Source organism: Cherax quadricarinatus, chromosome 45 (assembly GCF_038502225.1).
Source record: "Cherax quadricarinatus isolate ZL_2023a chromosome 45, ASM3850222v1, whole genome shotgun sequence".
Taxonomy (NCBI): Eukaryota; Metazoa; Arthropoda; class Malacostraca; order Decapoda; family Parastacidae; genus Cherax; species Cherax quadricarinatus.
The window spans coordinates 31,330,070-31,343,251 of record NC_091336.1 but is presented as its reverse complement, the minus strand read 5'-3'; the positions used below and the strand labels follow the sequence as shown (position 1 = coordinate 31,343,251).

The 13,182-nt window shown below is 37.9% G+C and overlaps 1 protein-coding gene across 2 annotated transcripts in view; it reads left to right on the top strand.

Moving 5' to 3' along the window:
* Positions 1-13,182, top strand: part of LOC128694925 (spliceosome-associated protein CWC27 homolog) — a gene marked incomplete at its 3' end in the record, with an annotated part of 102,704 nt that overhangs the window by 45,711 nt on the left and 43,811 nt on the right.

Here is a 13,182-nt window from a genome sequence, read left to right as displayed (position 1 = left end):
ATGAAATAATATCGTAAACCAGGGGTCCACTGTAATTACAAAGAAGGCCTCTAGCATGCCTAAGCATTTCGGGCAGACTAATCTTAATTCTTACTCTATATTAACACAGGTTATGGTGCAGTACATTTTAACGTACCTTATTGCATACTAGACAACTAAAGTGATTAATTAGATTTATAATAATCATGTAGTACAAAACATATAGCAATATTACAATTAGTAAATTTAGCAATGGGAATAGTTAATTCTTGGCATGATACACTGTTTCTATTAACCCCTTGACTGTCACAACCCCCAATCCAGAGGTGTCTCCTGGTGTCGCAAAATTTAAAAAAAAAAAAAAAAAAAATTTCTTATGAAATGATAGAGAATCTTTTCCTGATTGTAATGACACCCAAAAAAACGAAATTTGATGGAAAACTGACGGAATTATGCTCTCGCAAAGTTAGCGACCTCGGCGATATTTACAAATCGGCGATTTCGCCCACTTTGAGCCCTATTTTCGGCTAATTCCGTTGTTCCAGTCGACCAAACTCATAGCTATTTCTTTAGAACTCCATTTTTTCGATCGATTGAGTACAAGAAACTGCCCATTTACCGATTTCAACTACCCAATAATGTGGTCAGAAATTTGCAATTTGGCCAATTTCACGAAAATTAAAAAATACGACAATTTCAAAATAAGGTCCAGAATGAACAATGTAGACATTCCTGGCTCTAAAATAACATTTTCTTTGTTCATCAGTCACGTCTCCAGGCTCCTCTGATATTACTCTTGCTTTCTATTTTGAATTTTTATTCAAACAAAAAATAGAAGACTTACTATTATGCAGACTACTGCAATACTGTAATAATTGTATAAATAACATCAACCCATTCATGACTGCATATTAGAATGGCTAGTTGGACATTTATTGGACAATGACATCATTTGTTTACTTTTGAACATCGGCAAAAATCAAACATTTCCCCTATTTTGAGCTCCATTTCCAGGTTCTTTTTATAGTAAAATCAATCAAAATCACCTCTATTTCTATAATATGTTTTCCATTTTATCAAATGAGACCAAGAAAACGAGAATACAACCATAAATACTGTATGAAAATAGACCACAAAGTTGGCATTTTAATAAAAAAAAACAGTTGGAGTTTTTTTTTTCTCATTATGCACTGCGTGTTCCAAGATTTTTTTATATGGTGCACACTGGCCACACAGACCCATTCTCTCACATGTGGGCCTACCAGCTTTCTCCTTCTTGATTTGAAGCCGCTAGAATTTATGAGTATATATACGTCAAACACGGTACCTCGTAAGATGTATATATACTGCCGCGACAGTCAAAGGGTTAAAGCTCCTATATTGGGAGAGTGTCTTATGCAAACTTAGGGCTAACTTGAGATTTATTAGGCAATAGCTATACAGTGGACCCCTGGCTTACGATATTATTTCATTCCAGAAGTATGTTCAGGTGCCATTACTGAACAAATTTGTTCCCATAAGGAATATTGTGAATTAGATTAGTCCATTTCAGACCCCCAAACATACACGTACAAACGCACTTACATAAATACACTTACATAATTGGTCGCATTGGGAGCTGATCGTAAACTGGGGGTCCACTGTATTAGGAATTTTATGTTTACGGTCATTTGGGCGAATGTAAGTGTAAATTAGGGGGGGATAACAGATTTTTTTTTTTTTAACAAGTCAGCCATCTCCCACTGAGGCAGGGTGACCCAAAAAGAAAGAAAATCCCCAAAAAGAAAATACTTTCATCATCATTCAACTCTTTCACTTCACTCACACATAATCACTGTTTTTGCAGAGGTGTTCAGAACACAACAGCTTAGAAGCATATACATATAAAGATACACAACATATCCCTCCAAACTGCCAATATCCCGAACCCTTTCTTTAGAGCGCAGGCATTGTACTTCCCATTCCAAGGACTCAAGTCTGGCTATATAAAAATAACCGGTTTCCCTGAATCCCTTCACTAAATATTACCCTACTCACACTCCAACAGATCGTCAGGTCCCAAATAACATTCATCTCCATTCACTCCTATCGAATACGCTCACGCACGCCTGCTGGAAGTCCAAGCCCCTCACCCACAAAACCTTCCTTACCCCTTTCTTCCAACCTTTTCGAGGATGACCCCTACCCCGTCTTCCTTCCCCTACAGATTTAAATGCTCTCCATATCATTCTACTTTGATCCATTCTCTCTAAGTGACCAAACCACCTCAATAACCCCTCTTCAGCCCACTGACTAATACTTTTATTAACTCCGCACCTTCTCCTAATTTCCTCACTCCGAATTTTCTGCATAATATTTACACCACACATTGCCCTTAGACAGGACATCTCCACTGCCTCCAACTGCCTCCTCACTGCTGCATTCACAACCCAAGCTTCACACCCATATAAGAGTGTTGGTACTACTATACTTTCATACATTCCCTTCTTTGCCTCCATAGATAATGTTTTTTGTCTCCACATATACCTCAATGCACCACTCACCTTTTTTCCCTCATCAATTCTATGATTAACCTCATCCTTCATAAATCCATCCACTGACATGTCAACTCCCAAGTATATCTGGAAACATTCACTTCTTCCATACTCCTCCTTCCCAATTTGATATCCAGTTTTTCTTTAGCTAAATCATTTGATACCCTCATCACCTTACTCTTTTCTATGTTCACTTTCAACTTTCTACCTTTACACACACTCCCAAACTTGTCCACTAACCTTTGCAATTTTTCTTTAGAATCTCCCATAAGCACAGTATCATCAGCAAAAAGTAACTGTGTCAATTCCTATTTTGTATTTGATTCCCCATAATTTAATCCCACCCCTCTCCCGAACACCCTAGCATTTACTTCTTTTACAACCCCATCTATAAATATATTAAACAACCATGGTGACATTACACATCCCTATCTAAGACCTACTTTTATCAGGAAGTAGTCTCCCTCTCTTCTACACACCCTAACCTGAGCCTCACTATCCTCATAAAAACTCTTTACAGCATTTAGTAACCTATTCCATATGCTTGCAACATCTGCCACATTGCTTGCCTATCCACTCTATCATATGCCTTTTCTAAATCCATAAATGCAATAAAAACTTCCCTACCTTCATCTAAATACTGTTCACATATATGCTTCAATGTAAACACTTGATCTACACATCCCCTGCCCACTCTGAAACCTCCCTGCTCATCCACAATCCTACATTCTGTCTTACCTTTAATTCTTTCAATTATAACCCTACCATACACTTTTCCTGGTATACTCAGTAAACTTATTCCTCTATAATTTTTACAGTCTCTTTTGTACCCCTTCCCTTTATATAAAGGGACTATACATGCTCTCCGCCAATCTCTAGGTACCTTCCCCTCTTTCATACAATTATTAAACAAAAATACCAACCACTCCAACACTATATCCCCCCCTGCTTTTAACATTTCTGTCATGATCCCATCAGTTCCAGCTGCTTTACCCCCTTTCATTCTACGTACTGCCTCACGCACCTCCCCCACACTCACATCCTCCTCTTCTTCACTCCTAAAAGATGGTATACCTCCCTGTCCAGTGCATGAAATTACCGCCTTCCTTTCTTCTTCAACATTTAAAAGTTCCTCAAAATATTCTCGCCATCTACCCAAAACCTCCCTCTCCCCATCTACTAACTCCCCTACTCTGTTTTTAACTGAGAAATCCATTTGTTCCCTAGGCTTTCTTAACTTATTTAACTCACTCCAAAATTTTTTCTTATTTTCATTAAAATTTCTTGACAGTGCCTCTCCCACTCTATCATCTGCTCTCCTTTTGCACTCTCTCACCACTCTCTTCACCTTTCTTTTACTCTCCATTTACTCTACTCTTCTTATAACACTTCTGCTTTGTAAAAACCTCTCATAAGCTAACTTTTTCTCTTTTATCACACCCTTTACTTCATCATTCCACCAGTCACTCCTCTTTCCTCCTGCACCCACCCTCCTATAACCACAAACTTCTGCCCCACATTCTAATACTGCATTTTTAAAACTATTCCAACGCTCTTCAACCCCCCTCCCCCCCACTGCTCATACTTGCACCAGTTCACCTTTCTGCCAATAGTTGCTTATATCTCACCCTAACTTCCACCTCCCTTAGTTTATACACTTTCACCTCGAGAGTAAATCTATTTTGTTTTTTAATGGTAGTTTTGAAAATGGTGGTTGAGTCTACAGTTTTAGAGTTTTCAGTCAGGGAGTTCCAGATTTTAGGCCCTTTTATGTACATTGAATGTTTGTAGAGATTTAGCCGGACATGGGAATGTCATGGAGATTTTTGTGTCTGATATTGTGTCTATGGGTCCTGTTGCAACTATCAAGAAAGTGTTTTAGTTCAGGGTTAATATTAGAATTTATGGTTCTGTAAATGTAGGTTGCACAGTAGTAGCTGTGAAATAAATAAATAAATAAATAACTAAATGTTCTGTACAGTAAGTTTAGGTCTTTGAAGAGTGCGAGGTGTGTTGTCTAGCATTGGATTGTGATAATTCTTACTGCAGCTTTTTGTTGGGTTATTGTTGGCTTTAGGTGTGTTGATGCTTTTGATTCCCCGGCACAAATAGCATAGGTGAGGTAGGGATAGATGAGTGAATAGTATAGTGCGAGTTGGGCTGATTGTGGTACGTAGTGACTTATCTTTGAGATGATCCCAGCTGTTTTGGATACTTTTTTTTGTTATGTGTTGGATATAGGTGTTGAATTTCAGGTTGCTGTCAAGGTGCAGACCCAGGAATTTGCTCTCATTATGTTTAGCAAAACGAGTGTTGTCAATCATAATGTTCAGCTGGGCATCACCTGTTCTGCTCCCAAACATAATGTAGAAGGTTTGTTAGTATTAAGTGTAAGTTTATTGGCAGTCATCCAGGTCGATAATTTTACTAGCTCTTCTTCAACAATAAATAGTGTTGAGTGAGGGAAGATTAGGGTGGGAGATGACATAAGTCATGTCATCAGCAAAGAGAACAGTTTTATGTTGTTGTGATACATTATGAAGATCATTAATGTATAAGAGGAAGAGCAGGGGACCAAGGACCCTTTCCTGTGGTACTCCAGTATCCAGTGGTCTTGTTGATGAGGTTGTGTCATTTATAGAGATGTACTGATATCTGTTAGTAAGGTAGGATTTGAAATATATAATGGTCAAGTTTGTGGTCTACTGTATCAAGAGCTTTCCTTAGGGTGATAAAGAGTCTTAATGGATATTCTGCTGTGTAAAGCAGGTCTAGCATTTATAAAATTGTGTCATTTATATGCTTTTCCTGAAGCCAAATTGGTAGGGGTTGAAAATGCTGTGTGCTGTTATAAAGGAGTACAATCTCTTGTGCACGAGCTTCTCGAAGATTTTGGATAGCAACGGTAAGTTTGATATTAGCCTGTAGTTGTTTACTTCTGTGGGGTCACCACCTTTTTGTATTGGTGTAACCCTTGTTAGCTTGAGTAATGTTGGGAAAGTGCTGTTTCTAGTGATTTGTTAAAGAGTAATGAAGTTGTGGGCGAAAGAACATGAGCTGCTCGTTTGTACAATAATGGCGGGACATGAGCCAGATTTCCTGATTTATTTTTAAGTAACTTAATAATCGTGGTGACTTCTGTGGGCTCAGTTGGTGCAAAAAAGGAGAAGGTTTGGAAATTCTCATCTAAGTACAGTGGACCCCCGCTTAACGATCACCTCCAAATGCGACCAATTATGTAAGTGTATTTATGTAAGTGCGTTTGTACGTGTATGTTTGGGGGTCTGAAATGGACTAATCTACTTCACAATATTCCTTATGGGAAAAAATTCAGTCAGTACTGGCACCTGAACATACTACTGGAATGAAAAAAGTTCGTTAACCGGAGGTCCACTGTAATCACTTGGTCGGGCATTGGTACCTGGGATTTGCCGGTGAGATTTGATCCTATGGTTGTGAAAAAGTCATATATCTTGTTAACTGTATCAAAAGGATGTAGTTGTGTTTCATTTGGTTTAGTTAGGACAATATCCCTAGTTTTTTCAGTTTGTGGTGCCCAGAATCTAAGAGTGTCTTCCAGGTCTTTTTTATATCTCTTGTTTTGGTGAATCTATTGGAGTAATACAATTGCTTAACCTTTCTTATTAGTTAGGCGATTACTGATGCATATTGTTTAATAATATCTTTGTTTATTAAGCCCTGTCTACAGTATATTGCTTTTCATTTTGATGTTTCTTATCAATGGATCTTAGTATGCTGTTAGTTAGCCATGGGCAGCCTAGCCATTTATTCATAATCTGTTTCATTTTTATGGGACAATGTTATATAGTCCAGTCATCAATACCATTGGCACTGGAGATTTCTGTAGGCAAGTCAACCATTCCTAGCTCTGTTGTAGAGTTACTTATTGATGCCTCGTCAAAGAGTCTAGAGAGAACTTGTTGTATTCCAGTGGTTATTTACTAATGTTTGTTACAAGGAAGGTCGGGTAGGGGTCAGTTGTGCTGTCTGTGATTATCCCTGATTTAAGAGAAGCTAGTATATTAGTCCATATATGGTCAATTATGGTTGCACTTGTCTCAGCCTGGTTATTGCTGGTATGAGGAGTGTGTTGTTCATATTGTTGATGAAATCAGTTACTGGCTGGTCACATGTTAGGCCAAGGTTAATGTTGAAGTCTCCCGCTAGGAGAAGGTGGTGCCTGTTCATTTGGTTGCTTGTTATTAGTGTCTTTAATTTATCTCTAAAATTTGGGATTTTTGTATGAGGCATTTGGTAAATGGCACCGATTGTTATAGGAGTGTTAAGGTTTTTTACAGTAAAATTTGCAAAAATATATTCATATTCATCACTAAAGCAAGTGATGTTACAGCATAATAGTTCATTAGAGTAATAGATGGCAGTACCACCCCAACTTGGTATGGTCTGCAGTTGTGGATTGCTGTGTATCCTGGCAGTGAGTAGATATCTATTGTGTCCTGCTTAACCCTTTGACTGTTTCGGACGTATATATACGTCATGCGAGCCACCATGTTTGACTTATATATACTCAAAAATTCTAGTGGCTTCAAATCAAGCAGGAGAAAGCTGGTAGGCCCACATGTGAGAGAATGGGTTTGTGTGGTCAGTGTGTACCATATAAAAAAAATCCTGCAGCACGCAGTGCATAATGAGAAAGAAAAAAACTGACCGTGTTTTTGGATTAAAATGCCGAATTTGAGGTGTATTTTCGTATAGTTTTTATGGTTATATTCTCGTTTTCGTAGTCACATTTGGTAGAATGGAAAACATATTATAGAAATAGAAGTCATTTTGATTGGTTTTACTATGAAAAGGACCTTGAAATGGAGCTCAAAGTAGGGGAAATGTTTGATTTTTGCCAGTGTTCTAGAGTAAACTAATGATGTCATTGTCCAATAAATGTCCAACTAGCCATTCTGATATGCAACCATGAATGGGTTGATGTTATTTATACAATTATTACAATATTGCAGTAGTCTGCATAACAGTAAATCTTAATTTTTTGTTTGAATAAAAATTCAAAATAGAAAGCAAGAGTAATTCAGAGGGGCTTGGAGACATGACTGATGGACAAAGAAAATGTTATTTTAGAACAGGAATGTCTGCATTGTTCATTATGGACCCTATTTTGAAATTGGCATATTTTTTTAATTTGCATGAAATTGGCCAAATTGCCAATTTCTGACCACTTTATTGGGTATTTGAAATCGGTAAATGGGCAGTTTCTTGTACTCAATCGATAGAACAAATGGAGTTTTAAAGAAATAGTTATGAGTTTGGTTGATTGGAACAATGGAATTAGCTGAAAATAGGGCTCAAAGTGGGCGAAATCGCTGATTCGTAAATATTGCTGAGGTCGCTAACTTCGTGAGAGCATACTTCTGTAAGTTTTCCATCAAATTTCGTACTTTTGGTGTCATTATCATTGGGAAAAGATTCTCTATCATTTCATAAGAAAAAATAATTTTTTTTTTTTCAAATATTTTGCGACACCAGGAGACACCTCAGGATTTGGGGTTTCGACAGCCAAAGGGTTAAGCCAGGTTTCAGTGAGAATAATACAGGAGAAGGTTGTCTTTAAGGAATCAAGGAGTGCCAGGATGTCATCATAATGTTTACTTAGGGACCTAATATTGTAATTGAGAACTAGTATTATGTTTCTGGCATTACTTAGGACAGTACCGGCTTGTGATGCTGTGTAATAGTATCAATAGGCTGGAGTTTTGGTTTGTTTTGTTTAGTTAGTACTAATTATTACTAGCTCTGTTTGGTTTGTGGTGCCCAGGATCTGAGAGAGTGTCTTCCAGGTCTTTTTTATATCTCCTCTCATTTTGGTAAATCTGTTAGAATAGTATAGTTCCTTGGACCTTTTGACTAATTTGGTGAGGACTAACGTATAGTGTTTGATAAATTCTTTAGTTATTAAGCCCCTTCTATATTGTTTCTCATATTGATGTTTCATATTGATGGATCTTAAGATGTTGTTAGTAAGTCATGGCCAACTTAGTCTTTTATTAGTAATCTGTTTAGTTTTTATTGGACAATGTTTGTTATATAGTTTATGAGTTTTGTTTAGAAATATCTCTAATCTCAATCTTAAAATAATGAATCCTGTGATACTCCAATACTGAAACTATGTATTGTGCCAAAACAAAAGCATTCACATTGCTAAACTCACAAACTAGTATTTAGTCACTTACCCATAATACCCACTTACCTCATAATTTGTAATATTTTAAAATTAAGAATTAAACTGAGTCTGCCCGAAATGCCTAGCCATGCTAGGTGATCTAGTGGTACACTCTGTAATTATTATTTTACTACATGTAAACCACACAATAACCAAATTCTGTAAACTCAGCATTGTAATCCTTATAGAGAATAAATTTTGAATTGATACCATTGGCATTGGAAAATTCTGTAGGCCAGTATTAAATTTGGACTGAATAAGTCATCTTTGTGCCACTTCCACACACTATTGGTAGTGAAGCTGGTGGTTGAACAACAGCTCCTGGTTCATTGTTTACTTATGCTAGTTAAGTGTATTAGTACATCAGACACACAGTCATCACCTGCATAGTGAACCATGATACATTGTGTGCATCCTCGGGGCCTTAGATTTTTTTCAAATGTATGAATAGATTGTAGAAGCCCAACAGAGTTGTGCTGAGGTCAAAAATATTGGCAGGTGGCAGATTTGATGATATGAAAAATTGTGCGCACTGATACATCGGACACAGTTTAAGCGTTAATAACGATTGATGGACTGACCACATCGACTCAAGGTTGAGGGACTGATTACCTCATTCTCCTCCTGTTCTTCAAGTTTCTCCTTTGTATGGACTGATGAAGCCACTGTGTGGCAAAACGTTTCCTCAATAAAGATACCCAAGAGTTGCACATGTGTCTAATTTAACATGTCGGTTCTCAGAACCATTCATCTACAACCGAAATAAAATCAGTTATGATAATAAGGACTGTGTACAGTGTAAAAGTCAGTGATTAAATAACTTATAATGCAAAATAAAGTAAAGAATTAGTTAAGGAAATATAAACATTAGGGCTTGATCAACCAGGCTGTTATTGCTGATTGCACACAAACTGACATATAAACCACAGTAAATATAAACAGTGCAGTGTAAAAAAATCACAATAAAGTAGCTAATGGGATATAAAAAATATAAGAATTTTTCTATAACAATCAGAATGTAAAGATCCAAAGAAACGATAAATAACAAAGAAAGTGAATGATTGGTGATATTAAGTGTACAGTAGTGAGGTAGGAGGAACATTGCACTGTACTTGTAGGAGGAACATTGCACTGTACTTGTAGGAGGAACATTGCACTGTACTTGTAGGAGGAACATTGCACTGTACTTGTAGGAGGAACATTGCACTGTACTTGTAGGAGGAACATTGCACTGTACTTGTAGGAGGAACATTGCACTGTACTTGCATTATATTAGGTAGATACTGTGTAGTATTTGGTATCAGTCAGGTTCATGTCACTAAGGAAGTCTGCTAGCTCACGTTAATCACTTGTTTCATATGTACAATCTGTGCCTGATTTTTTAACTATGATATTGCCACCTTGGTTGAAACCTTGATAAATGTTGACCTCATGTTCACATTTTAGTTTTCAGTAAGAATAATAGAAGACATGGCAGCATTTAAAGAATCAAGGAGTGCTGCTAAGAGGTCATCATAATGCTTACTCAGGGATCTTTAAATTGTAACTGAATACTGCTGTATACTTGGTGGTGCTGAGACCAATTTTTTGTCTGACCTACTGTAGGAGGAATGTCTGTGAACCTAAAACAATACATCACTGAGGGTAATTACTCATGCCAATGGAATGATGCTATCAACACCTACAACACACACAGTGTAACACCTACAATCATTTTAAGAAGTTGGAATCAAGCTTATCATCATGGAATCAAACATAAGCAAATGATGAGGCTTCAAAGTCAGAATTTATTTCCACAATGTAAAAAGAGAGCAAATGAGAGAGTGGGTGAGATGTTATCAACAAATTTTGTTGAAAATAAGAAAAAGTTTTGGAGTGAGATTAACAAGTTAAGGAAGCCTAGAGAACAAATGGATTTGTCAGTTAAAAATAGGAGAGGAGAGTTATTAAATGGAGAGTTAGAGGTATTGGGAAGATGGAGGGAATATTTTGAGGAATTGTTAAATGTTGATGAAGATAGGGAAGCTGTGATTTCGTGTATAGGGCAAGGAGGAATAACATCTTGTAGGAGTGAGGAAGAGCCAGTTGTGAGTGTGGGGGAAGTTCATGAGGCAGTAGGTAAAATGAAAGGGGGTAAGGCAGCTGGGATTGATGGGATAAAGATAGAAATGTTAAAAACAGGTGGGGATATAGTTTTGGAGTGGTTGGTGCAGAGAGAATGCATAGTTCCTTTGTATAAAGGCAAAGGGGACAAAAGAGAGTGCAAAAATTATAGGGGGATAAGTCTGTTGAGTATACCTGGTAAAGTGTATGGTAGAGTTATTATTGAAAGAATTAAGAGTAAGACGGAGAATAGGATAGCAGATGAACAAGGAGGCTTTAGGAAAGGTAGGGGGTGTGTGGACCAGGTGTTTACAGTGAAACATATAAATGAACAGTATTTAGATAAGGCTAAAGAGGTCTTTGTGGCATTTATGGATTTGGAAAAGGCATATGACAGGGTGGATAGGGGGCCAATGTGGCAGATGTTGCAGGTGTATGGTGTAGGAGGTAGGTTACTGACAGCAGTGAAGAGTTTTTACGAGGATAGTGAGGCTCAAGTTAGAGTATGTAGGAAAGAGGGAAATTATTTCTCAGTAAAAGTAGGCCTTAGACAAGGATGTGTGATGTCACCGTGGTTGTTTAATATATTTATAGATGGGGTTGTAAGAGAAGTAAATGCGAGGGTCTTGGCAAGAGGCGTGGAGTTAAAAGATAAAGAATCACACATAAAGTGGGAGTTGTCACAGTTGCTCTTTGCTGATGACACTGTGCTCTTGGGAGATTCTGAAGAGAAGTTGCAGAGATTGGTGGATGAATTTGGTAGGGTATGCAAAAGAAGAAAATTAAAAGTGAATACAGGAAAGAGTAAGGTTATGAGGATAACAGAAAGATTAGGTGATGATAGATTGGATATCAGATTGGAGGGAGAGAGTATGGAGGAGGTGAATGTATTCAGATATTTGGGAGTGGACGTGTCAGCGGATGGGTCTATGAAAGATGAGGTGAATCATAGAATTGATGAGGGGAAAAGGGTGAGTGGTGCACTTAGGAGTCTGTGGAGACAAAGAACTTTGTCCTTGGAGGCAAAGAGGGGAATGTATGAGAGTATAGTTTTACCAACACTCTTATATGGGTGTGAAGCATGGGTGATGAATGTTGCAGCTAGGAGAAGGCTGGAGGCAGTGGAGATGTCATGTCTGAGGGCAATGTGTTGTGTGAATATAATGCAGAGAATTCATAGTTTGGAAGTTAGGAGGAGGTGCGGGATTACCAAAACTGTTGTCCAGAGAGCTCAGGAAGGGTTGTTGAGGTGGTTCAGACATGTAGAGAGAATGGAGCGAAACAGAGTGACTTCAAGAGTGTATCAGTCTGTAGTGGAAGGAAGGCGGGGTAGGGGTCGGCCTAGGAAAGGTTGGGGGGAGGGGGTAAAGGAGGTTTTGTGTGCGAGGGGCTTGGACTTCCAGCAGGCATGCATGAGCGTGTTTGATAGGAGTGAATGGAGACAAATGGTTTTTAATACTTGATGTGCTGTTGGAGTGTGAGCAAAGTAACATTTATGAAGGGATTCAGGGAAACCGGCAGTCCAGACTTGAGTCCTGGAGATGGGAAGTACAGTGCCTGCACTCTGAAGGAGGGGTGTTAATGTTGCAGTTTAAAAACTGTAGTGTAAAGCACCCTTCTGGCAAGACAGTGATGGAGTGAATGATGGTGAAAGTTTTTCCTTTTCGGGCCACTCTGCCTTGGTGGGAATCGGCCAGTGTGATAATAAAAAAAAAAAATAATGATACAATGTTTATACAGAGATGGATGACAGTTGATGGCATACAGAAAGCCCATAGTTATGTAGAACATTTTGGACAAGCTTAGGCCTAACTTAAGACTACAAGGGCAAAAAACATTAGATAAACATGTATTTAAGATCATTAAATATACACAATTATGTATTGATGAATGTAAATGTAAGTTGATTAAATATATTGTACACTACCACTAACACCTTCACTCAAAACATCAAAACACTGGCAGCTTCATAATCTCAAAAATACTGGTCAGACACATTCTTCTTAAGCAGAACACTGCCATTACCTACACTGGTACAGTCCGTGCAACACATAACTCAACCCACTATGTATATGTACTGTGTTTCCTGTTCTCTGTTTTGGATTAATAAAGTTCTTGTTGGGAGAAATGTTTTCTTCTGTAACCTCATTTAAGCTGAATGAAAAATATTTATGCTTCCCATTATTCTTTTGTATTCTTGTTCGTTATACAGTGGACCCCCGGTTAACGATATTTTTTCACTCCAGAAGTGTGTTCAGGTGCCAGTACTGACCGAATTTGTTCCCATAAGAAATATTGTGAAGTAGATTAGTCCATTTCAGACCCCTAAACATACACGTACAAACGCACTTACAT